The sequence below is a fragment of the Petromyzon marinus genome, chromosome 1 (assembly GCF_048934315.1).
Source record: "Petromyzon marinus isolate PM22_M1 ecotype Great Lakes invasive population chromosome 1, UKy_Petmar_22M1.pri1.0, whole genome shotgun sequence".
In the NCBI taxonomy this organism is placed as follows: domain Eukaryota; kingdom Metazoa; phylum Chordata; class Hyperoartia; order Petromyzontiformes; family Petromyzontidae; genus Petromyzon; species Petromyzon marinus.
In genome coordinates this window covers 25,044,148-25,068,850 of record NC_133667.1, presented here as the reverse complement: position 1 = coordinate 25,068,850, position 24,703 = coordinate 25,044,148, and the positions used below count along the sequence as shown (strand labels likewise).

Below are 24,703 nucleotides of genomic sequence, written 5' to 3'. Positions count from 1 at the left end.
CAGGAGGTGATGATTCTCAAGAGGGCTTCTTTTACCTGGTTTAAGTAAAGGACACCAACCACAAGAGATAATTAACCTCGGTGGACTTAAAAACAAGATATGGACGTCACAAGAAACCGCGAATATCGATGGGCTCTTACCTAGTTAAATAAACTATGTTGATCACAATATATAATGAACTAGGGTTGTCTCTCGGTTAAATAAAGGATGTTAATCACAAGATATCAATGGTCTCTTACCTGGTTAAATAAAGGACCGTCCGTTGATATATATCGACATGTCCGCCAACTCGTATTCGGCGAAACTCAAAGTATATTACTGGAGTGTGAATATAAATAAGTCACACTTGTTCAAATTACTTTCGAGGCAAATGTTTAAAATAACCCCGAAAATAAAAGTGCACGCCTTACCTAAAGTCCCGTTAGGTTTAAAATGCACAGTATGTTAATTACTTCAGGCGCGTATAAAATATTCATTGAAATCACCTCATACCATATATTTTTAAATAAATTGTGATACATTATTCAGTTACTTTTAAAGCAAAAAATATACATGATCTACACGCAAAGCGTCCGTACAGTACTGTATCGTATACCGTTCGAATGCCTCGTATGTAACACGTGCACTGAGGGATATTTAAAATCTTTATATACAATCGCGACGATGCTAACATTGTTCTCACGATCCATGCATTTAACGAATACAAACATTTATTAACTTTGCATTTAAACGCGCAAAAAAAATCAGTAACATTTACCACAAACGTACGATGTTTTTTTTTTTAAAAAGGCACACTTTATTTTTTTACCTCAGGCGTCGAGAAATATCTTTGCCGCTAACATTGCTCCCGCGAACAACTTTTACACGCCAGCGAGACCATCTCCGTTGTCGTCGTGAGCATAACTATCACGAACGGGTTTGTCGCTGCTGCTGCTACTGCTGCTGCTGTTATTATTAGAAATGTTTATTTTATAAAATTGCAACTCTTTTTGAGGCTACGCGAATTCTACCGCGGGCGAGGAGAGACTGTGACAGCGCTTGAGCGCTAAACACCGCGAGGCGTGCGAACCGAGGAGCAGCCGCGCTCGTGCGCACGCGGGGGGTGGGGGGGTAGCAGGGGGGGGCGGGGGGATGGCGGGGGTGGGGGGGATAGCAGGGCGGGGCGGGGGGGGGGTTGCAGGGCGGGGTGAGGGATAGCGGGGCAGGGCGGGGTGGGGGAATAGCGGGAGTGGGGGTGGGGGAATGGCAGGGCGGGGTGGGGGATAGCAGACTGGGGGTGGGGGATAGCGGGGCAGGGCGGGGTGGGGGGATAGCGGGGTGGGGGTGGGGGTGGGGGCGGGGCGTGGGTGACAGCAGGGCGGGGTGGGGAATGGCAGGGCGGGGTGGGGGGGATAGCGGGGGTGGGGTGGGAGGATAGCAGGGTGGGGGCGGGGGGTGGGTGATAGCAGGGCGGGGTGTAGACGGGGGGGGGGGGATAGCAGGGCGGGGGTGAGGGATAGCAAGGGGGGGGGGGATAGCGGGTGGGGGTGAATAAAAAGGGCAGGAAACTAACGGCGCGTGACCAACCTCGGCGCGAGGCCACGCGCCCCCACCCTCCCCCACCCTCCCCGCCCTCTCCCCGTGAGGCTCACCTCGAACCACGCCTCACCAGCCCCCAGCCATTGCCTCACCCCCAGCCATTGCCTCACCACAAATAGAATAAGTTATAGGGATCTGCCCCACCAATCGCTGTACAATATAAAGGCGGCATGGTCACAACAACACCGCTACGAGCCACCTTGGTTCTATTCTATCTACGGTGAATATATACTGTATACATTTTAGTCCCATTGTATGTAGGTGCCTTGTGTAAACATCGCCAGAGAAGATTAGCTGAACTGATCCTGGCCATCCTTTAGGTTGACTCAGCATCAAATAAGTACCATTAGGAAGACAAAGGCGGCCGGGCGTGGTGCTGGCCACCCACCACCAACTCCTCGTGCGCCGTGCCGGCCTTCATAGGTGCTCGCAAACAGCACTTGACCCCAACAGTCTTCTACAGGCTATACGGGAGGGTCTGTGTATCCTTGTGTGTGGAGGAGACTCGTTGAAGGACGCTCCTGGGCAGTCGCCCTCCAACAACAGCGGAGGGCAGAGGAGCCCGGAGCAAGTTGGAGCAGTAGGACGCACAGGGGGTGCAATCTGCCCATAACCTGGGTCTATCCCTTGACCTCCTGCACCTAGCCTGGCACAGCAGCGAATCCGTAGTACCTGAGTCTGTCATGTGACCTCCTCCTGCACCTAGCCTGGCACAGCAGCCAACCCATGGCACCTGGGTCTGTCCTGTGTCCTCCTCCTGCACCTTGCCTGGCACAGCGGTCAACCCATGGCACTTGGGTCTGTTCCTTGACCTCCTGCACCTAGCCTGGCACTGCAGTCAACCTATGGCACCTGGGTCTGTCCCGTGACCTCCTGCCAGCGAACCTTCAACACTTCTTCACGTGGCCTCAAAGTGCACCTAGCCTGGTACAAGCGCCGTGTTGACGTCACCGTCACTTCGTGGAGAACAGCGGTTATTGTGTACTAGCCTTTTGCCCGTCCAAGGACGGGTGTATTTCAGTTAATCTGAAACTTGCAAGTGAAAATCAGACCGCGACGTGATATATTCATTGCATCAATTCGTGTGCAATTTGTAAAGCCGCGGTGACATTTAAAGGTTATAATCCCTTGTTCATCATGACGTCCTTTTAACTTCTATGCCTCAACAGCGTTACGGAGATCACGTGACGTGAGGGTTCTTCTGCCTTTGTAGTGAGGGTTGTCATTTGACGCCGAGGAGGGGGGGGGAGGCGCGCTCGCCCCCCCATGTGGAGTGACGTCACCCACTAATTAATTTTAATGACGGGGGTGTCCATTTGGAAGACGTCACCTCTTCATGATTATTAATGTGGGGGGCTGTTCGATGTGTGGTGACGTCACCTGTTCCTGAGTATTCCTGAGGGGGGCTGGCCGACGTGGAGTGACGTCACGCGCGGGACACACATTCTTGGCTCATTATAGCAGTAAATGCCAGTGGGTGTGCTTGTCTATCTTTGTGTTCGTGTGCGTTTGACTTTTAGCGCATGTTTTTGTTCACGCGTTTTGTTAGCGTGCAACTTTGTCTATTTGTGTGCGTGTATTTTTTATATTTCCAGACAGACCTCGCTTAGCTGTGGCCCCGTAGCTCGCTGGTTTTGTCGGAGCAGCGCTCTTTGTCCTGGAGAAATGTTTTACTCAAAATATTCAGAAAATCTAAACATAAAAAGCGCTCATGAGTGAGAACAAGCCACGCTGGTCAAGGAAACATTCACGCAGCCAATAACAGCGACGAACGTTGAGCCGACCAGACCCCCACCTCCCACAATTAGATTATCACGATTAGTAGTCACAATTAATACATTTTTTTATGGTTTGACAGGTGAGAACTCACGAGACCAGGATATAGCCTCAGGCTCCATATAAAATAAGCCGAACCACAGACATTTAGAATCAGAATATGTATTTATACTGGAAAAATCCGATGAGCTATAAAGCTCTTTTTCACATATTCAGTAACTGAGGGCATCACTAAGGTCGCAAAGGTCCTGGGCGTTCGCCACTGAGAATGACCCGGATTTGGAGCACAGCAGCTCCTACAACCTTGTCTCCCACCGCTGCCATGTAGGAGTACGGTAGAATCCACTGTAAGTACAGTGCATAATTATTTATGTTATAATACATTATATGTATAAAATAATGTTTACAGCAGTATTATTAATAGCGCTATTACTGATATCCCAATGAAACCCTCATTGCTCCCCCTCATTGCTCATACAAAAGCAAAACCGCTGTTTGGAACGCATCCCCACATATACAATGGTATAATGACCACTTTTAGTACCGATTTGATTAGCGCTCACTTATCCACGAACGCATCATGAGCGCAAAGCGAAGTCTGCCTGGAAATACTTACCACACACTTCTGTAGTGTGTGGGTACAGTGGGTACAGTGTAGTGTGGGGTAGTGTATAGCGTACAGTAGTGTGGTAAATTTAGTGGGTGGTGTAAAGTTAGTGATTTGAATGTGAGGTGGAGTATAGTGCGAGTGTGTGCACAGTGAGTTTGAAGTGTCAGTCGGGGTGATTAGTGAGTGAGTGGTGAGGTTGAGCGAAGGCTGGCGTGAGTGTGAGTAGGGGGTGTGTATTTTCTGTGTGTATGTGTGTGTATGTACAGTAGTTTGATTTGTGTGTTGCGAGGGGTTGGTAACCTTGCACTGACTTTTCCAATAACAATAGTTAAAACTCCCAATTGCGCTTATGCTGGATGCCCCAGGGGAGAAAAGGAGTCAATAACATCTGGCCAAACTCTATCTGGCTGAGCCAGGGGAATGTACCCCCCCACCTCTTAGGTTACATTATGACACAGGCAACTGGGCCCAAGTGATTGGAAGAATGTGCCAGATGAGCTCAATAACAATGGTAGGAGGTTGCTAGACTTCTGTGTAGCTCGTGGGCTTGTAATCACCAACATGCTATTCCGGCATTGGCGCATCCACACAACAACATGGATGTATGGCTAGTCCAAGCAAAATATCTGCTGGACTATATAGTGACGGAACAACGAATGTAGACTCATCAACTTGTCATATGTAATTTGTCCCTCCAATACTTCCAAATTGAGGATTTCATAATTGCTTGCAGTTGGGATTAGCTCATCCCCCCCTTCTGATATTGAGAGGAAATGGTTAACGTTCAGGACTGTAACTCATGCAGGTGAAATGGCTGTATGCAATCCGGACCTTCCCAGAGACCCTTGCTGATAGAAGAGATATTCTGGCAAGCTGAGAGAAAGCGGCAAGCCCACTCCCACGGTCTACAACATCCCACGTCTGAGATGAGGAGGCTTACCGCAGACTTCGCTCGAGGTTTCGAAAAACTGTGCAGCGCTGCCGGGATAAGTGGTGGTTGTGGGTTTTTGAGGAGATGGAAACTGCCTAAGTAGCGTGTGCTCACAAATTGCTCTTTAATTCCATCCAAAAAGTAACTTACAGAACAACACAATACCAGCCCGAAGGGAAAAAAAACAGTAATCCGATCTTCGACCCTCAGGATCAGGTTTGCAGGTTTACTGAGCATTTCTGTGAGATCTTGAGGGAGAGGAAACTGCTCAGCTCAAATAACTTCATGGGGAAATGTGGAGTTGACCCTACTGGCGATACTGTGCCTCAAATATTGGCAGAAGTAGTGACTGCTTATGAGTGGTTGGCTGATGTGCCTTCTGTTCAGGAAGTACAAGCAGTGATAACAGAGTCTGAGATGAGGTAAGCGCTGGGCAGAGATGACATCTCAAGAAAATCCCTGAGGGAGGGTGGTGTTTTTGTGCACACTTCTCTCTTTGACATAATTACAACGGTCTGGTCCATAAGTCAGGTTCCACAGGATTGAAAGGGTGGCCTGGTGGTTACCATTTTATAAAGGTGGACCACACTGATTGCAATAACGACTGGGGTATCTCCCTCCTCAGGTTGCATCTCCCTGCTGAGAAAGGTCATGGAAACAATTATTCAACATCGCCTTGCCGGGCACACTGAGCAGAGGCTTTAAGACCCTCCGATGTGGTTTCAGACGGGTTCGTTCCTGCACGGACTCCATCTTCTCTGTCCATCTACTACTGCAGAAGTGTAGGACATTGCAACATGACCTATATATATGCTTTATTGACCTGGTCTAGGCCTTTAATACCATCAATTGCCCAGGGCTGAATTATTCTTTCTGCTTTTGGGGTTCCTGACCCTCTGTTCACAATCATTAAGGACCATCATGATGGTGGGCAGGCCTGGTTGAAGCTGCGTTTGCGGGAGTCAGATCTATTTCCTGTTCACCTTGGGGTGTAACAGCCCTTCAACTATTTATCATCTGACCACTTAGTTCAAGATGCTTTCCATGGCTGTACCAGGGGAATTTCCATCTGGTACAGATTTATGCACGGGTACAGTCAAGGGATGACTCCCGATTGGTCAACCATGTTACGTATGCTGATGATCTGGTAATTGCTGCTCACTCTGAGGAGTTGGAGATGCTACGGCTGAACCGTTAGCGTGCTACTACCATCAGCCCTACAAAAACAAAACACCTGCCTAGGTATTGTGCCATCAAACACTCCACCCCCTCAACTCCCCATGAATAATGGCGCAGTTGTGGATTGGACGAGTTCCCATAACCCATACCTTGTTAGTGTGCTTATGCCTCGTTCCGGTTTAGCAGCAGAGGTCTCACTCCGAATGAGTTGAGCGGTGTCTTTTCATTGGCTGCATAACGCTGTGTGGAAGCACCTGGCCTGTCGCTCCATGTATTCTCGGCCACAGTTATACCCTCCATTCTCTATGTTTGTGAAACCTGGACCCTCTGAAGCAACATCTGTTCCAGTTTAAAACATTTAGGCTGGCCTGCTTATTATCTATCTTGTATTTAACCAGGCTGTATTGTGTGAGGAGCTTGAAAGATCCCGACACAGTCCCATCAGTGAACTCGTCCGGCAGATAAGGCTTCATTGGCCAGGTCATGTAGCCCACATGGGTGATGTACAGGATGATCTGGAGCTGAGTGGACTTGCTGATGACTGGTACTAGCAGTGTCAACATCGGCCTCTGTGGAGGAGGCTCTTGAAGGACGCTACTGGGCAATTGAAGGCAGTCAGTCGCCTTCCAGCAACAACAGAGGGCAGAGGAGAGACGCTCAGAACAACGAGCAGAGCGCGGGGCGACTAAAACGCAACAATTTGGTGCAGTAGGAAAGACAGGTGGTGCATGTCTGTCAACCCAAAACACCTGGGCGTGTCCCGTGACCTGTCGGCGAGCCTTTCACACTTCCCGTGGCTTCAGAGTGCACCTAGCCTTGTGCAAACGCTGTGGTGAGGTCAGCCACTTCGTGATGAATGGCGGCTGTTGTTGTATCGCTGGATCGTTAAAGGTGACGACGGCTTGAGGTAGGCTCTCATCCAGTAGTGGATTGAATACAGCTGATGAGAAAAACAAGAAAATGGATTCTTGATTTTTTTTACCTATTCTTGAAAGGAATTGAGACCATCAGATTCTGACACGGAACTCGATTGGAATTTACATCCCAATTATTCCCCACTCCTCCAAATACCTTGACAAGACAGACGCTTGTGAAAATCAGCGAGGCTTTCCTGTGCAATGATGCAGTACATCTACCTTCACGTTGTACCTTCACAAGCATATTTATTTCATGAATTATTAATGAAGGCCACTGTTGGCTAATAAGGGAATTGGTTCCATGAACAGACTCTTTACCTTTTATGGGACCCAGATTGACTCAGTTGGGTCACAGAACGACTGAGCCACGCCCATCGAACGTCGCCCATTACAGTAACGTAATGGGCGACGTTTCGAGAAATTGCCCTTCATTGCGAAAAACGTTGCCGATTATATATGTTAACGAAAAATAACGGTGTTATTGACGAATGTTTTGAGTTTCCTTTCTTGTTAAATGTGTTTGTGCAACGCATCAGCAGCAGCATCGCTAAATGTTATTTTGTTCAATAGGAAAAGCGGAGTTGCGCTGAAATCTCAGTGGCGTTCCACCTGGTTAAATAGAGACTCCAGCGTGCCCGGGGGTGGGGTACGTGGTGGTTTGCTAATAAGATTAGGATGATAAATACATTATTGTAATGACGGCGCTCATGGTGGCCCGTAGGGGAGCAGGGGGGGACCTAATAAATCACGAATGGCTGAGCGATTTCTAAGCATCAATGGTCGCTTCGTGGATGGACTGTCTCCGGCCATAGGAACGTTGTGGGATGTTCACATACTGGCTCGGAGCCAGTCGCGGAGATGACCTACGCTCAGTTGCACACTTCGGAGCAGGGAGCCCCCCTGTGCTTATCTTGTCAATGTTGAATGGCAGTGAGTTGGATGCTTGTGGGACAACACGTGCTTAACACATCCACATTCATGTGCCAATTCATTTCCAGCGTCTGAACATATTGCAACATATACAGTAGTTATTCACTTGAAGGCGCAACATGTAAAACCACACACACACGCACACGTGGCTCTCGTAACTATAAACTACATGCCGAGCATAGGCTAATCTGGATACTTTTAAATCAGGCCCGACATTAATACTGTAATGATATACATTTCTGGTAAACATCAATCAATAAATTACCCCTCCCCCTTTGATCTGCCACATACCCCCCTCCACCTCCATCGGCTGTGTGCGCAATGCTACCCCGCATGAGTTTGAGCTTTGAAATGAGGAAATCAAGGCGCAGAATAACCTTCCATCCAGCGGTGGATTGATCATGGCTCATGATGATGAAAGTCACTATAGTGACGTCAACGCAGTCACCTCAGTGGCAATGATGGCAGTGGCGCGTCGGTTTGTGCACAAAGACAAATATCCTCCCGTATAGCCTTCATAGACTGTTGGGCCAAGTGCTGTTAGCGAGCACCTATGAAGGCACACGAGAGGGGGTGGATGGCTAGCACCACGCCCGGCCGCCTTTGTCTCCCAAGTGACGATGTTTACACATTGCACCAGTTACTCATTTGAGGCTGAGTCGACCTAGGGGAGGCCAAGGACTGGTTCCAATACTCGTTGGTTTGTGCACACACAAATACACGAAGTGGCAGCTATATCAGAACGGCGCTTGTGCCAGCCTAAGTGTACTCCGAGGCCACGTGAAGTCTCAAAAGGATTGTTGGAAGAAAATTACAGAACAAAACCCAGTTGTTATAGGTTAACTGCATGAAACGGCTAGCAAATGCACCACATCTGCTATCCATTGTGACAACATGCTTTCCTCTGGCCACCCGGAGCTCTGCTCGCTGTTGTCGTCGTTCCTCTGCCCTCCGTTGTTACTGGAGAGCAACTGCTACCGAGCAGTTTCCTTCACGAGCCTACTCCACAGAAGCCAATCTTGACACCGCTGGTACCAATCATCAGCAAGTGCTTCCTGTACCGCATCAGCCCATCTCGTCTCTCGCCCGTGCCACGCCTATTTAGCCACCTCTTATCTGGCCAAGGTCTGCTCACGCATGCTCTGACTTGGCATAGGGGCTACACAACCCAGACAACGCAGCCTCGCCTGGCGGATGAACCTACGGATGGGAATCTATCGAGACTATTCAAGGATCTGTGGGCTCCTCACACAATGCAGTCTGGTTAAACTCAGGGCATAGAGAAAGAAGGGCATAAACTGTGACCGAGAAGACCCGGAGCTTCGTGTGGAATGACAGGCCAGGTAGCTTCGACGCAGTGTTACGCAGCCAATGAAATATATCACCGTTGATTGATTTGGAGTGCAACACATGCACAGCAAAAGAAACTACATGTCCGGCTCCGTCTGAAGATATATTCTTCAAAATGAGAGCTTTACGTTGCCCATGCACGGAACCTAATCTACCCTCTACAAATTATGTGGTGGCACTTCGGAGGTGATAGTGATGCACAAGCACAAATAAAAAAAAATATCAACACATTGGTCAATAAAACTCCCTTTAAAATATATATGCCCTCTCTACAATCATCCAATTACTCAATGAGAATTGAGGTTGTGGTTTATTTCATGACACAAAGTTGCCCGGCAAGCATTGTTTTGGTAGTGCTGATGGTCAGGCCCCACCTGTGCGTGGCAAGCTCCACGAGCATTTACCAAATCATCAGCATACACAACCTGGTCAATCAGTCAGGAGCTATGTCTTGCTTGATCTGACCCAGCCATCGATCAGCCTCCCATTGTATCTATACTGCCGTGTGAATCCCAGTTATGCATATGGTTTGAGAATAATTGGCCAGGCTCTTCTAACTACATGATCAAAACGATGGTCGTGTCGTGGGCAGAGGATATCCTCCAAGGTGAACAGGGAATAGGCTCCGACTCCCAGCCAAGCAATTTTAGCCGGGCCTGCCCATCGTTATAAATGTCCTTAATGATTGCGAGCTGACTCGGGTGCCCTGACTGCGCGAAGAACAGCCCAAATCCTTGGCCTCTTGATGGCATGGTAGGCCTTGACCCAGGTCGATAAAGCAAAGATATAGGTCCTGTTGGAATTCCCTGCACTTCTGATTTAACAAGCATACATTACAGCGCACACATTAGACGGATGCTTACACAGACACACACACACGGTACTCACTGTGTCTATGCCGTAGAATAAATTGAGGCCTTGTTTCCAGCAATGGTTTTACTCCAGAAAAATGGCAGAGGGAGGGAGCAGAGAGGAGGAACGTAGGGACAGAGAGAGGTGAGTGGAGTGAGGATCAGTGGAGAGCCGCTTAAAGAGGCACTGCAGTGTAGTTTGCAGTTGGGCGTATGCTTGTTATTATTGCTAATGAGAACAGCATGTGTATGTGTGAGGAGTGGTATTGTTGTGGTTTATTCGTTGCAATACGAGCGCGGTGACCTAAGTTCGAGGTCAACATTGGTGGCGAATATAAGAACCGTGTTGGCTTAACAAGCTCCGGACAAGATAACGACACGCTGCCCAACATGTTGTTACACGTATGGTGGGATCTGTGTGTATTGTGTGTCAGCGTGTGTAAATCACGTGAGTGTGTACTATGTATGTGAGTGAGATTGTAAGGGCCAGGAAAGGACACCTTAATTAATAAACTAGGGGAGGAAAATAGCCGACGGGGTGCAAAAATGGGATTGACCGAGAGAGAAACGACGGAGTGGAGAGGAGGGGGAGTGATGGGAACCTTCTGGAAGGTTCCAGAAAGGACGGGGAGAAGGGAGCCGGTGTGACGTGGGCAAGGAATGGGTTTGTTTGGCTGGGGAGAGAGCTTCCTCCGAGTGGCGTGCGAGTTGTGTTGCTGGAACAATGAAGTTTATCATGCCAGATCTCGACTCGTGTGAAATCCCCTTTCAAGGGGAATGTGTAGTGTAGCACCACTCACAACACTACGCGGTCCACTCACACAAAGGTCACCCACATAGTGCTGTTAGTGAACATCTAGATGACGGCCGACATGGGTGGGTGACCAGGACCACACCTGGGGGTGAGTTTGGTGAGTGGCCAGCACCAAACCCGGCTCCCTTCGTCTCCCCAGTGCTGATGTTTACACGCCGCGCACCAGGTACTCATTTAAAGCCGAATCATGCTAGTATCATTTCAGAGATTCCACACGGTTATTGGTCATGGGTGTGAATCGAACTCAGGTTGCCCGTCAGGCTCATAGTGCAGTGCAGTGCTAACCACTCCGCCACCACTCGAAAGACAAAGATCCCCCCTATAGCCTTTGGGGCCGTCCATAAATGACGTCACGCACCTAGGGGGGGTGGGGGTCAGACATTTGTGACGATGTGTGACGAGGGGGGGGGTTTGAGAAATGTCACGTCACATCAAAATGCGCAACTTTAAATAAATATAGACAACACGTTCTACTTAATTAAATATACTTTTTAATACATGTTTTCTCCTATAACATCAGAGTGCAACGCCACATTAAATTCGCACTACAATGACAGTAGTTTAAAGTGATTTTAAGCATGTTTTATATTCATATTTGAGGGGGGTCTGACTTTTTGTGACGCCGTGTGACGAGGGGGGGAGGGGTCAAAATCCTCCAAAATCTCGTGACGTCACAATATGGACGGCCCCTTAACAGATTGTTGGAACAAGTGCTGTTAGCGAGCATCTATGAAGGCCGGCACGGCACACGAGGGGGTTGGTGGTCATCACCACGCCCGGCCGCCTTTGTCTCCCTAGTGGCGATGTTTATTACATACCGCACCAGGTACTCATTTTAGGCTTGATCGACTTAGGGGAGGCCCAAAACCGGTTCAAATAATCGTCACTGGTGTTGGCCGTAAGCGGGAATCACATTTACACACACACACGTACACATCTAAACAAAACAAGTCCGGCTCAGCTTGAAGATATACTCATAATCCATCAGCTTAAGGGCATTTCACACTAATGTTCTCAACAACATTTGTATAAGCAAACTCTGGACTGTTTCAACAATGTGAGACACGGTATAATCTTTAATTAGATTGTTAAAAAATATAAATATAATTTACTATGGCTAAGTTAACAGACGCAGCAACGTGGAGGGGAGGAAGTGTAAGTCTCCCGCTTCGAATTCTGCCACGTCCACGCACCCACGCGGTCTTTCCGACGCTCACCACGGACGAAGTTCCAGGTCCTTATAGTTCCACGAGCTGCTCAGACACAGCCCAAGAGGAACAGGCCCAATGTGCAACGGCCCTCGAGTGCACGATGGGCGTGAAATCCACGCTGGGATAAGTCACCGATGCATTGTAAGGCGCGTTTGTCATCAGAGCAGCATCGGGGTCAGCACGGAGCTGAACCCAGGCCACCCGGGTCGCATGTGCCCAGCGCGCACAATCGCTGCCAAAGGCGAGTCACGTTGGCACCCAGCGTACACGCGACCAGTCGCTGCCAAAGGCGAGTCACGTTGGCACCCAGCGTACACGCGACCGAGAGCCATTGGCAGCACCCAGTAGCCAAGAGCGCGCCTGACAACCAAAATAACAAGATGTGACATTTTTTCCGAATTCGGTAAAAAAAACTCAATATTTCAAGAGCCGCGATGCAAGTGGTGAATTCGAGACGGTGGTCTTTAATAAATAACGCCACGAAGCGGTCCTCAAAGACCCCGCATGCGGCTCCCGAGCAGCAGCTTGCCGATGATCCCTGCCTCAGCCTAAGGTCGACCGTCATGCCGAAAAAATAACCAAGCGATAGGCCTCTTTGTATTCATATTCCTGGGATTCCCTGTTCCCTGTCGCGCTGCGTCATGGTTCCAAGGTTAAGCAGAGTTAGACGCATACTCCTAGGACTGACAACTACACGATGCTACTCTGTTTCGTTGTCATACTGGGACTCTGGATCGCTGTCACAAGGTAAGTCGAGTTCGACTTGAAGTCTTACCGATCACTGTCCTCTGTAACGACTCTATTTTTGTTACTCGGATCGCTGCCATCCTGTGTCTCCCTGTGCATCCCTTTGTCTCCCTGTGTGTGACTCTGTCTCCTTGTGTGGTTCTGTGTATCTCCCTGGGTCTCTCAGTGTCTCCCTGTGTGGTTCTGTGTCTCTGTGTTTTTCTCACTCTGCCTCTGTATCTCTGTTCGACTCTGGGTCTCTCTGTCTTGCTCTGTCTCTGCGTCCAGGTTCTCTGGTTAAAAGCTTTGAAATAATAACTAAACGCTGAACTAAACAACTTAAAAAAAATGTTTCTAAATTAAGAAAAACGTCTTAGGCTCCTGGCGCACACTCGGCATAAACTCCATCGTGGCCCAGATGGAAGCTGCTCTTGGTCGACATGGAGATGCCTCCGAGGCAAGGTGGCCAGGTAAGGACAGGCTGATCCAGGTGGCAAACACGCCCATGGGGCCGTCCATATATGACGTCACGAGATTTTGGACGATTTTTGACCCCCCCCCTCGTCACACAGCGTCACAAAAAGTCAAAACCCCCCTCAAATATGACGTCACAAAGCTCTGCCCCCCCCCCCAAATAAAACATGCTTCAAATCGCTTTAAACTATTGTCATTGAAGTGCGTATTTAATGTGGCGCTGTACTCTGATGTTGTAGGAGAAAACGTTTATTAAAAAGTCTATTTCATTAAGTAGAACTTGTTGTCTATATTTATTTAAAGTTGCGCATTTTGATGTGACGTCACATTTCTCAAACCCCCCCCCCCCTCGTCACACATCGTCACAAATGTCTGACCCCCCCCCCCCCCTAGGTGCGTGACGTAATTTATGGACGGCCCCATTACCACAGCACATTCAACAACGTCGTAGGAGGTTCGGATGAATGGTACACGTTTAGATAGATAGAAGATGTATTCAATACATTAGGTCTTGACAAATGTCGTGAACTGGCACACCTCTGACTTGCGCGACAACCTGATTCGTTTAACACAGAGTCGCCGGTGGTCTGGACAAGCACCGCGAACAAGCAAAACGCATTCGTCAACAATGACGGTGGCCTTAAGAATATATAATAGGAGACGTTTCAGGCAATGGCCCTTCTTCATACGCATACGTTTTTTTCCGTGCTTCATACAACTGTTACCATATCGCAGCTTCATTCATCAACACGTCTCAAGTGTGTCTCTGCAACCCAAGATGGCAACGGGGGGGGGGGTGGAGGGGGGTGACACCAACTCGCTGCTCTTCCAATGTGCAGGTGTGCAAGAGTTCAGCTTGGGCAACATCTGGAGAGGCAAACAACATTGTGTAAGAGCACCAAAGGCAAGGGCCGGGCTGGAGCGGTGGCGTAGCGGTTAGCACGCCAAGTTAAGGTGTTGCCGGCTACGACTGATATCAGTTAGCCCCTTCCTCCACCCCTTCACCAACATCGCACTGACCAGCAGTGGTGAGGCGTGGTCCAAAAGACGCCGACAATCGACGTGGCACGGGGAGGTCCTCGTCCATTGGTCGATTGGGAATGGTTGGAATTTATTTTATTTATTTCACCAGGGTCATCACCTATTCGCAACGTCATTTTTACCGAAATAGCACCGACGTGGGTTACGTAAGTATCTCTTTAGTTAATGAACCAGCCTTGTATATCGGCGTGTATGTATATATGTGTGTGTGTATAACCGTATTACGTAGATGCGTGTATTTGTGTTGACGCGTATCTGTGTGTGTGTTTATATACAACATCGGATATTAAAAAAATCTGCACTGGTCCTGGGTCTCCCCTAGGTCGACTCAGCCAGAAATGAGAATCTGGGATGGTGTGTAAAACATCAGCACATTGGGAGACAAAGGTGGCCCCGGGCGTGGTTGTGACCGCACCACCTCTTCGCATGCCGTTCCGGCTTTAATAGGTGCTCGCTGACAACGCGTTATACCCCAACAGAGCATTAAGGCTATAGAGGGGGAATCTTTGTGTGTGCACGCCCTGGTCCTTGCATGACTTTCCCTAGCGCAGGGCCATCGGTGCTTTTAGTGAGATTGGGAGCACGTGTGGCCCCAGGATTAAATCAAGCGAAACGGGAAATTATTTATTTTTATATATAAAAGACAGACCGAGGGGAGGGGGCCGAGAGAGAGGGAGAGGTGGGGTGGAGGGGGGCAGGAAAGATGGACAAGAGAGGGATGAGGAGCGGTCGACTCGAGATAGATGGACTAGACACTAGAGAGATAGGAGGGAGGGAGGGAGGGAGCGCTGGAGAGATGAAATTGAAGGCCCCATGTCAAGACAATGGAGAATAAATGGGAAAAGAAAACAAAGACGAATGGGCCTCTCGGAGAGAAGGGATAGATAGAGAGGGGAGAGGCAGAGGAGACGTGGAGAGAAGGGAGTGATGGGGAGAGGTAGGAGGGAGAGCAGAAAGAGATCCGTACATGTGGAAAGGAGGCGGAGGCGAGAGAGATGGGAAGAGGCAAACGAGAGAGAGAAGGATGAGGATGGAGAGGTTGGCAGAGGGAGAGATAAATAGAACCCGGAGAAGATGGAAACAATGGAGAGAGAGAGAGAAGTGGGAGAGGTTATGAGAGAGGGAGAAAGACGCAGGAGAGATGGGAGAGGAGATTCAACGGTGAACATCGGGAAGAGAGAGCGAGAAATGTGGGCGATGTTGCGGCGAGAGTGAGACGATAACGAATTGGAGAAGTAAAACAGAGACCCAGGCAGAGATTGGAGAGGAGGGAGGAAGATGGATGGATGGATGGCGAGAGGGCGAGCCGTGCAATATTCAGAGAGGGAGGTGAGGGGGGCGGGGACCGGGCGGGAGGGATGTTCCAATGTGATTAGTCCGAAAACTCGATTTGGGTCTGGTTAGTTTTTTTTAAAGGCATTGCTCTCAGACACATGCGGACGTACACACACACAAACTTACATACATACACACACACAGACGTACATACACACAGACGTACATACACACAGACGTACATACACACAGACGTACATACACACAGACGTACATACACACAGACGTACATACACACAGACGTACATACACACAGACGTACATACACACAGACGTACATACACATATCCCCCGTATAGCCTTAACAGACTGTACGGGCAAGTGCTGTTAGCGAGCACCAATGAAGGCCAGAGCGGTACACAAGGGGGTGGGTGGCCAGCAACCACACCCGACCGCTTTTGTCTCCCCAGTGGCGATGTTTACACACCGCACCAGGTACTCATTTCAGGCTGAGTCGACCTAGGAGAGGCCCAGGACCGGTTCAGATAATCGTCACTGGTGTTGGCCGTGAGCGGGAATCGAACCCGGGTCGCTAGGTTCATAGCGCAGCGCGCTAACCACTACACTACCGCTCCCCACCTATACGCACAGACTTACATACATACACAGAGACGTACATACACACAGACGTACATACACACAGACGTACATACACACAGACGTACATACACACACAGACTTACATACATATGTTGTATAGTAGAATCACGCAGAGACGGAATTTAGGGCTGTTGCCGTTTAATAAAACACTTACATTCAGCACTTAAGCTCACATCAGGGGTAGGTGCTCTCTATTCTTGGTCCCTACCCTGGACCCCACTATCTCGTCCTACCCTCGGCTATCCCTTGGGCTCCCTCACTCGGGCCGGGGCGGGGGCTCATCCAACACCGGTCGGCAACGAGGAGAGAAGAACCCACTCTCTCTCAGCCGATCCTCACTGAATACTTGGAGCCATACTCTCGGCTATCCCCTTGGCTCTCCCTCTCGTCTGCCCCGGACGGGGGTTCAGCTCCCACAACGACCACGCCCTCGTCACGGGGTCCCCCTTAAGTACCCCTTGGGCGGCTCCTCCCCCTAACTCGGACCCGGCTTTGTTCCCGAAGGTACACCCTTACAGCACCCGTGACATGACGTCATCCTCCGCTGTCAACTCGCTCGCACCTCCCTCTGTATGCCCTCTCATGGTTGCTCACACTACTCCTCTCCATCACCCCCCCCCCCCCATAAAAATAATCAGCCGTCCCTGCTGATAATTATACTGAAACCGACCCGCATCGGGGCCGACGGCACAAAGCCAGCAACCAACAATCAGAGTAATTGTAACAACGACGTAACAATATCAACAATAACAATGTGAATGGAGGTGTGAAGGCAGCACCATCTGCGGGGGAACAACAAGGGTGGTAAGGCAGGACGGCAAGTGTAAGAAGGCCTTCATCCCACAGTGCAAGGTGCCGACCACGTCCAAAGGGAGGTGCTCAGTGGAAAAGAGCGCCTCTGGACCGCGTATGTGCTGCTAGTCCGCTCCCCCGGGCAGCATCCGGTCCATGAGTGGGTGGTGTATCCGTCGATGTCAGCTCCACCACCGACGGGCATCAGGAGGCGCCTCGGGAGCTACTCGGAGGGGTTCTGTGGGTGGACAGACAGAGGGCTTACGCTGCATACATCCCGGCCAGGGCAGCCCAGCTCATCGGATGCACTGGCCGCTCCGGAAATGGGGATGAGTCTACAGGGCAAGGCAACACATATATTTTTAACCTAGACAAATGAACAATCCAGTGACGGTGACCGAATCGGATGTGCACACACTGTGGCCGGCAGACCTCCACGACCTCAATGGGGCCCTGCCAAGGGCGATGTAATTTTGGGGACGTCCCAATGGGCACTTGTGGGCAATGTAGCCATGCCTTCTCCCCTTTTCTCCGCGGAAGCCCGGAACCCTGATGCTTCTGTAAGCGTTCGTTAGCCGCTTGTCGGCTGACCGAACTATCCACGGCCGCTTCACGCAGCCTGTCGAGCATGACCTTCATTGAAGCGGGCACAGCGGATCCATTTTTAGATGGACCCAGGACCATTTGCACGGGCATCGGGGGTTCCAGCTTCCTTCCGTATATAAGATAAAAAGGTGAAAACCCCATTGAGGAGTGAGGGGCCAACCTGTATGCGGCGAGAATGCCCGGAATAAACAGGTCCCAGTCCGACTGAGACGCGCTCACATGGTGGCACAGCATGGATGTGAGAATGCGATTTAACTGCTCCACCATCCCATCGGTTTGAGGATGGTAGGGTGAGGTCCTGATTTTCTTTGTGCCAAGGAGGTCACAGACCTCCTTGAGCAGTCTCGAAGAAAAATTCCGACCTGGTTGGTTAAAAGCTCCTCAGGGGCACCCTTATCCAAAACATACCCATGTAAAAAGGCATCGGTAATAGACAAGGCCAATTGGTCTTGCAAGGGCCACGCCATGGGCCAATGTGTCAGGTATTCGATCCCCACCAAAGGATACTTGTGGCCCCGTTGGAAAGTTGGAAATGGGCCCAAAATGTCGATGACCACGAGTTAATTTATACGAGAAAAAAGAATGGACTGCAGCGGGAGCCGATCACACACAACCGGGGCATTCCGCCGCTCGCAATCCTGGCAGACCCTCACAATTAGCACTGTCGTTTTCCACACCCGGCCAGTAATAATACCGCTTAAGGGTTAACAAGGTTTTGTGGGTCCGAAGGTGCATCAACTTCTCGTGAATTGCACGAGTCAGTTTCCCTCTTAGGACAGTGTTCACCACAACACAAAACCTCTCTAGCTCCATGTCCCAGCGCATAAGGAGACTGTCGTGCAAGGCAATGGCCGGGGCAGTCGACGGAGTGGAAGAACGGCTGTCAGATTTAACACGGCGCCGCAGCTTTAACGGAGAGGTGTCTTCCATCTGTAAGCGAGACCATCCCTCCCGATGGTGACCTAGGCCGAAATCCACGGGCAGCAACACACCCGGAAGAGGAGCCGCGTCATCTGTCGCCACCAACTGGGGCCCGGTGTCAATTGGGCCCCTGCAACGACTCAAGCCCGTCGTGCACGCACACCTGCCATCCTGAGGCAATCTAGACAACGCATCCGCATTCCCATGCTGTGCCCTCTTCCTGTGGACGTCGAATGTATATTCCTGCAGCACCTCAAGCCAGTGGGACAGCTGACCCGAGGGCTGATCAATGTGCAAGGAATATTGCAGGGCAGCATGATCTGTCCGAACGGTGAACTGCCTGCCATACAAGTAGGGCCAATACAATTGGACGAAAAACACAATGGCAAGCAGCTCCCTACGGGTCACACAATAACGTTCCGCGGTGGACAACAAGTGACTGCCATACGCCACGACCCTTTCAGCACCATTAACCACCTGGGAAAGTACAGCCCCTATGCCCGTGTCGCTGGCATCGGTGTCAAGCACAAAGGGCAGGGAGAAGTCATGATATCCCAGGGGGGGCGCATCCGCCAGGGACGCTCGAAGCCTGACGAATGCTGCCTCCTCTATTCCCCAATGAAACTTTTGGCCTGTAGTGGACAACGTGTGGAGTGGTTTCACGATAGTCGCAAAATCCCGCACAAAGCGACGTTAATATGAGGCTAAGACAACAAAACTGCGAACCTCCGCGACAGATGTGGGGGTTGGCCACGCACGGACGCAAGCAGTTTTTTCTGGATCCGTGGCGACACCTGACACACTGACCTCATGGCCCACATACTTCACCGATGACTACAGCAAATGGCACTTTTGGGTTTTGAATTTCAGGCCAGCACCACGCACTTTGACGAAGACCGACTCAAGACGGTGCAACTGTTCTTTAAACGTGCGGCTGAAAATGATGACATCGTCCAAATATATTAAACAAGATTCCCACTGTAGTCCCGCCAAGACCATCTCCATGAGGCGTTGGAAGGTAGCCGGGGCCGAGTGGAGGCCCATAGGAAGCCAATTGAATTGGAACAGCCCCTGGGGTGTGCGGAATGCGGTCTTTGGTTTGGAGACCTCATCTAATGGCAACTGCCAGAAGCCCGAAAGCAAATCTAGGGTTGAAAAGAACCGCACACCCAAGAGGGCGTCAAGCGAATCGGCCATGCGAGGAAGGGGATAGGCATCAGCCACTGAAATCTTGTTTAATTTACGAAAGTCAACTCAGAAACAGAGACCCCCATCACGTTTCTTGACAAACACAATGGGGGTGCCCCAAGGGCTATTAGAAGGAGAGATGATGTCTGCCGCCAACATCTCATCAACGGCCAAGCAGACATGATCTCTAAGGCTAAGGCGATGGGAGTTTAACCGAATGGGAGGTGAATTCCCCGTGTCTATGTGGTGCGATAGTAGGGACGTGCGTCCGATATCAAATTTGTTGTGATTAAAGACATCGGCAAATCGTTCAATAAGGGCGTGGAGTCGCTGTCGCTCCTCGAAGGATAAGAGCGCATTTTCCTGACAAAGTCTGTTGATCCACGAATCGTCGGATTCTCCATCCTGCACTACGTCAGCCACAACCCTGTCAACCGGCGAGGCGTCTTCTGGCGGGAGAGCTGGGGTTGCGTGTGCCACAACGGTGTCGGCCGGCACAACTACATGCGAAGGCCCCGCATTCAGAATCTGCAAAAAGGGCTCCTGGTCCTTTGACACGACTGTCAGGGCACCCACCAAGCAGGAAGTCTGTGGAAAGTAGTTAGAGGGAGTTAAGAGGATGCCTGCCTCAGGCATGTGCAATTTTAGGGGCTTGCGCAACCTCAGGGGTATTAACATTTGAGACCCAGGTGGAATATTCCTGGAATCCCTAGCCAAAGCTCATACACTGGCGGGAAGGGGAGTCAACAAGGTGGTGGTGCGCAAAAAGTTCCATCGATGGCCAGATGGCATCTCCACACAACCTTGGTCGATCAAGATTTTAAGGGGCATTTTGGCCAATAAATCTGTGCCCAAAAGGCATGGCATGGCCAACGCCTTTGAGACTAAGACGGGGCCTTCCAATTCAATATCCCCAATTCTAAGGCAACAATGTGTCCCAATATGCCCAAACTACCTCCATTTTCAGCAACGCAAGCCCCTTTAACAGGCCTCAACCGACCAACACTGCTTGGTAATAACCCGAAAATGCATTCCGATATAATGGTGGCCAACGCGCCCACATCCACTGAGATCCGGACTTCCACACCTTGGACATAACCAGCGACCGCAGAGGAACCTGCCGGGGCCGCCACAACCCAATGCACGAGCGCAGCCCATTGATGGACCCGCTTAAGCCACCCGGTGATCAATGGCGAGCGAACATCGAGCGGTTGAAAACTGTTAGCGGTGCCCTGGTGATCATGAACCCTATCCCCGCTAGATGTGTGAGGTGGAAGGAGCAGCCGAGTGGCTGATGCGCCGTGACTTCCCTGAGGCCCAGATGATGCCGATGTGGAGGTGGAGGGAGACGAGGTCCCGCTGAAGGCCCCAGGAGCGTTGCGGCAGCCCCTCGCGATGTGGCCGGACTGGCCACAGCGGAAGCAGATGGTGGATGCTGACCCCTGCGAGAGAGAAGTCCTTGCCCGCCACCGCTGCTCCGGCCGACGGCCCTTAGCACCTCTCCAGCACTGATCGCGTGCAGTGAAGGTGACGAGATGATCTTCATCCTGTGGCGTGCCAAGCCTCCGCCGGACCCGGGACCCCTGTGCATGCCGCCACACCGGGCCACTGGCGCAGGCCGAGATGTGCTTGTATACCTTGCGCCACTTAAGGGAAGAGATGGCCAAGACAACACTGAGCTCTCGCGCAAGGGAGAGCAGTGGATCCAAAGCCAATGAGTAGAGCGCCGCACAGTCCATGTTGGGGTAGGCTGCCCGACCCAGCGCCAGCAAGGCGCTGCGGAAGACGAGAGGCGTCTCGCCCTCCCCTCGCCTCCGCAGCAAGAACTTCTGGCGTGCGCTGGAGGGCAGCTCAAAAATAGCAGCCATTTGGGCTTATGCCATGGGGAGTGTCGCCCTATCCGCAGCTGGAATTGAATTGAAGGCGGCTAGGGAATCATCATTTAACGCCGTCGGGAGTACCGACATTGGAAAGATGTCCAATCGCCGCCAGCTGCGATGAATAGACGAACAGGCGGCAGGCGACGAAGCTTGGAAAAGCTGGAGCTGAAGACCGATGTACGTGGGCGCTCCCAAAGATGTTCTCGGCAGCATCGCTTACAAGAAAATGGCGCCCGGTTGCTGCGTTGCATTCAAAATGGCGCCTGGTTGCTGCGGCGCACCCGAGAGCAAGATGGCGCCCGAGTGCTGTGTCGCATCCGTTGAGAAGATGGCGCCAATTTCGAACGTGGCGGGAGGAGAAATGGCAGGAAGTGCCCGTTCCCATTCCAATAACGTGATGGGTGTGCGCGGCTGGGCTCCCACCTCCGACATGAGGGAGACGGGGCGCGCGGCCGACTGCAGCAGTTGATCGAACTGGCTGGTGAGAAGCTGCCAGCTCTCCGGCGGTGGTGAGTGTCCGGCCGCGGCAGCCACCTCCTCCTGCACCGGTTGTCCAAGTTCGACGGGGCGCATCTCTGGGGCCCGGGGCCCCGGACTCTGGGGGCATTGTGGGGACCTCTTCCGTGCTGTCCTTGTCATCCGATCTCACAACAGGTGGGTTCTTCTGCTTCGTAGCCGACTTTGACATGGTGACAAAGGTTTTCGGCCACTTTCGGCACCAGTTGTTGTATTGTAGGACCACGCCGAGACGGAATTTACAGTAATACAAGGGCTGTTGCCGTTTATTAAACACTTACATTCAGCACTTAAGCTCACACCGGGGTAGGTGCTCTCTATTCTTGGTCCTTACCCTGGACCCCACTATCTCGTCCTACGCTCGGCTATCCCTTGGGCTCTCTCACTCGGGCCGGGGCAGGGGCTCATCCAACACTGCTTGGGCATGCGGTGGCTGAGCATGCGGGCTACATGACCCAGCCAACACCACCTGGCGACGAGCGGGAGAGACCTCATGCAGCCGATCCTTACTCCGGGCTCCCACAACGACCACGCCCTCGTCACTGGGTCCCCCGTAAATACCCCTTGGGCGGCTCCTCCCCCTAACTCGGACCCGCCTTTGTTCCCGAAGGTACCCCCTTACAGCACCCGTGACATGACGTCATCCTCCGCTGTCAACTCGCTCGCACCTCCCTCTGTATGCCCTCTCATGGTTGCTCACACTACTCTACACATACACACAGACGTACATACATACACACATACACACAGTCGTTCATACACACAGATTGACATACACACAGAGACATACATACACACAGACGTACATACACACACAGATGTACGCACACATAGACGTACGCACACACACACAGACGAACATACACAAAGAGACGTACATACACACACACAGACGTTCATACACACACAGACGTATACACATGTGGTGGTCACTCTGTAAACACACACACGCTACACAGTACCTACCAGAGCGGGGTCATTGATAACCCTGACCAAGACCCCGCCTGAGGGGTGGAGGCTGTGGAGTGTGTGTGTGTGATCCCCCAGAACCCTGCCCCTAGGCAGAAAGCGGGATAAACAAACACATATCGGTTGGACTACCTGTGGCCAGAACCCCTCCTGAGGGGAGGGGGCTGTGGGCGATCTGTGATTCCTCAGAACCCCGCCCCTCGGTGGGGAATCGTATAAAAGGCGGGCTCCTGAGAGCAGAGCTCAGTTCGCCTCCAGCCGAAGTCGAGGAGCCACCTGGAGACGAGACCCTGGACCCCAAGCCCCGACGTCCTTCTGAGGGCCGGGGCTCAGTGCGGTGCCAGAGGTCGAGAGGCTAGGACCCTGAGGTTCCCTCAGCCCGACGTCCTTCTGAGGGCCGGGTCTGGACAGGCCAGTGGTCAGAGACCCACCGGTGCCAGCGGTGGGTCAGCCTCCTTACTGTAGCTCCAGCCAGCCGGAGGGCTATAGGAGTAGGTCAGTGGCTAGGATAGATAGCCCGGAGGCTGTACCTCCACAGGTTGTGGGTGGAAGGGGCCATTACCCCTTCGTGTTAAGTCCTAGTGAGTGTTGTTAAAGATATAAATAAAACGTGTTGCTTCCTACTACGACTCCGTCTCCATAACCGACTACTACACACACACACAGACGTACACACACACAGACGTGTACACACACACAGATCCCCCGTATAGACTTCACCAACTGATGGGGCAAGTGCTGTTAGCGAGGAACTATGAAGGCCGAAAAATGGAACACAAGGGGGTGGGTGGCCAGCACCACGCTCGGCCACCTTTGTTTCCCTAATGGCGATGTTTACACACCGCACCAGGTACTGTACTTTTTGAGTCTAAGTCAACCTAAAGGACACCCCGGTTCAGATAATCGTCTCTGGTGTTGGCTGTGAGCGGGAATCGAACTCGGGTTGCGGGGTTCGTAGCGCAACGCGCTAACCGCTCCACTACCGCGTACACCACACGTACACTGACATACACATGCACACACAATAGACACAGAGTAGACACAGACACCAACACAACAAAGCCAAAGGTGCCCAATATAGACAAATCGTAAAGAGAGGGGCCCATGACAGTAACATCGTTGATTCAAGCGAGCCTGACACTGTGGTGTCCAAACCGGTCCAGAGTTTGCTTGCCTCGAATCAATGCTACCGGGATGAAGCACTCCCAGAGAGCCGTGGGTTTGTGTAAGAAATGCGTTTATGTTTGATGTGGAAAGACGGATGTGTGAAGGAGACATTGTTAGCGGCTTATCTATTGAGTAACAGATTCAATTGCAACACGTGGCTGTTGAGGCTGGGCCGTGCTCGCCGGGGCGATGTGGCCGAATCGGTGAATCTCAATCGGCCAACACCATGGCACCTGCTGAGTCTGTCCAGGGCCGGATAAAGGCATGGGGGGCTTTAGAGGCTGCAGCCCAGGAGCCTCCGCCAGCTGGAGGGCCTCCAGAGATTAAGTGAAAAGTTATTT

General features: G+C 51.3%; 1 protein-coding gene across 5 annotated transcripts in view; it reads right to left on the bottom strand.

The window, feature by feature from the left end:
• The window catches only part of LOC116938735 (receptor-type tyrosine-protein phosphatase S-like), a 246,293-nt gene extending 236,000 nt beyond the window's left edge, over positions 1–10,293 (bottom strand). For 4 of the 5 annotated variants that reach the window (XM_032946285.2, XM_032946325.2, XM_032946305.2 and 1 more), the window contains exon 1: positions 809–1,102. The gene's annotated coding sequence lies outside the window, so the exon portion shown is untranslated. Of the gene's footprint in view, positions 1–808; positions 1,103–10,159 lie in introns of those variants that run through there. The other variant, XM_032946294.2, reaches the window with a different exon arrangement.
• Between the last annotated feature and the right edge of the window lie 14,410 nt (positions 10,294–24,703).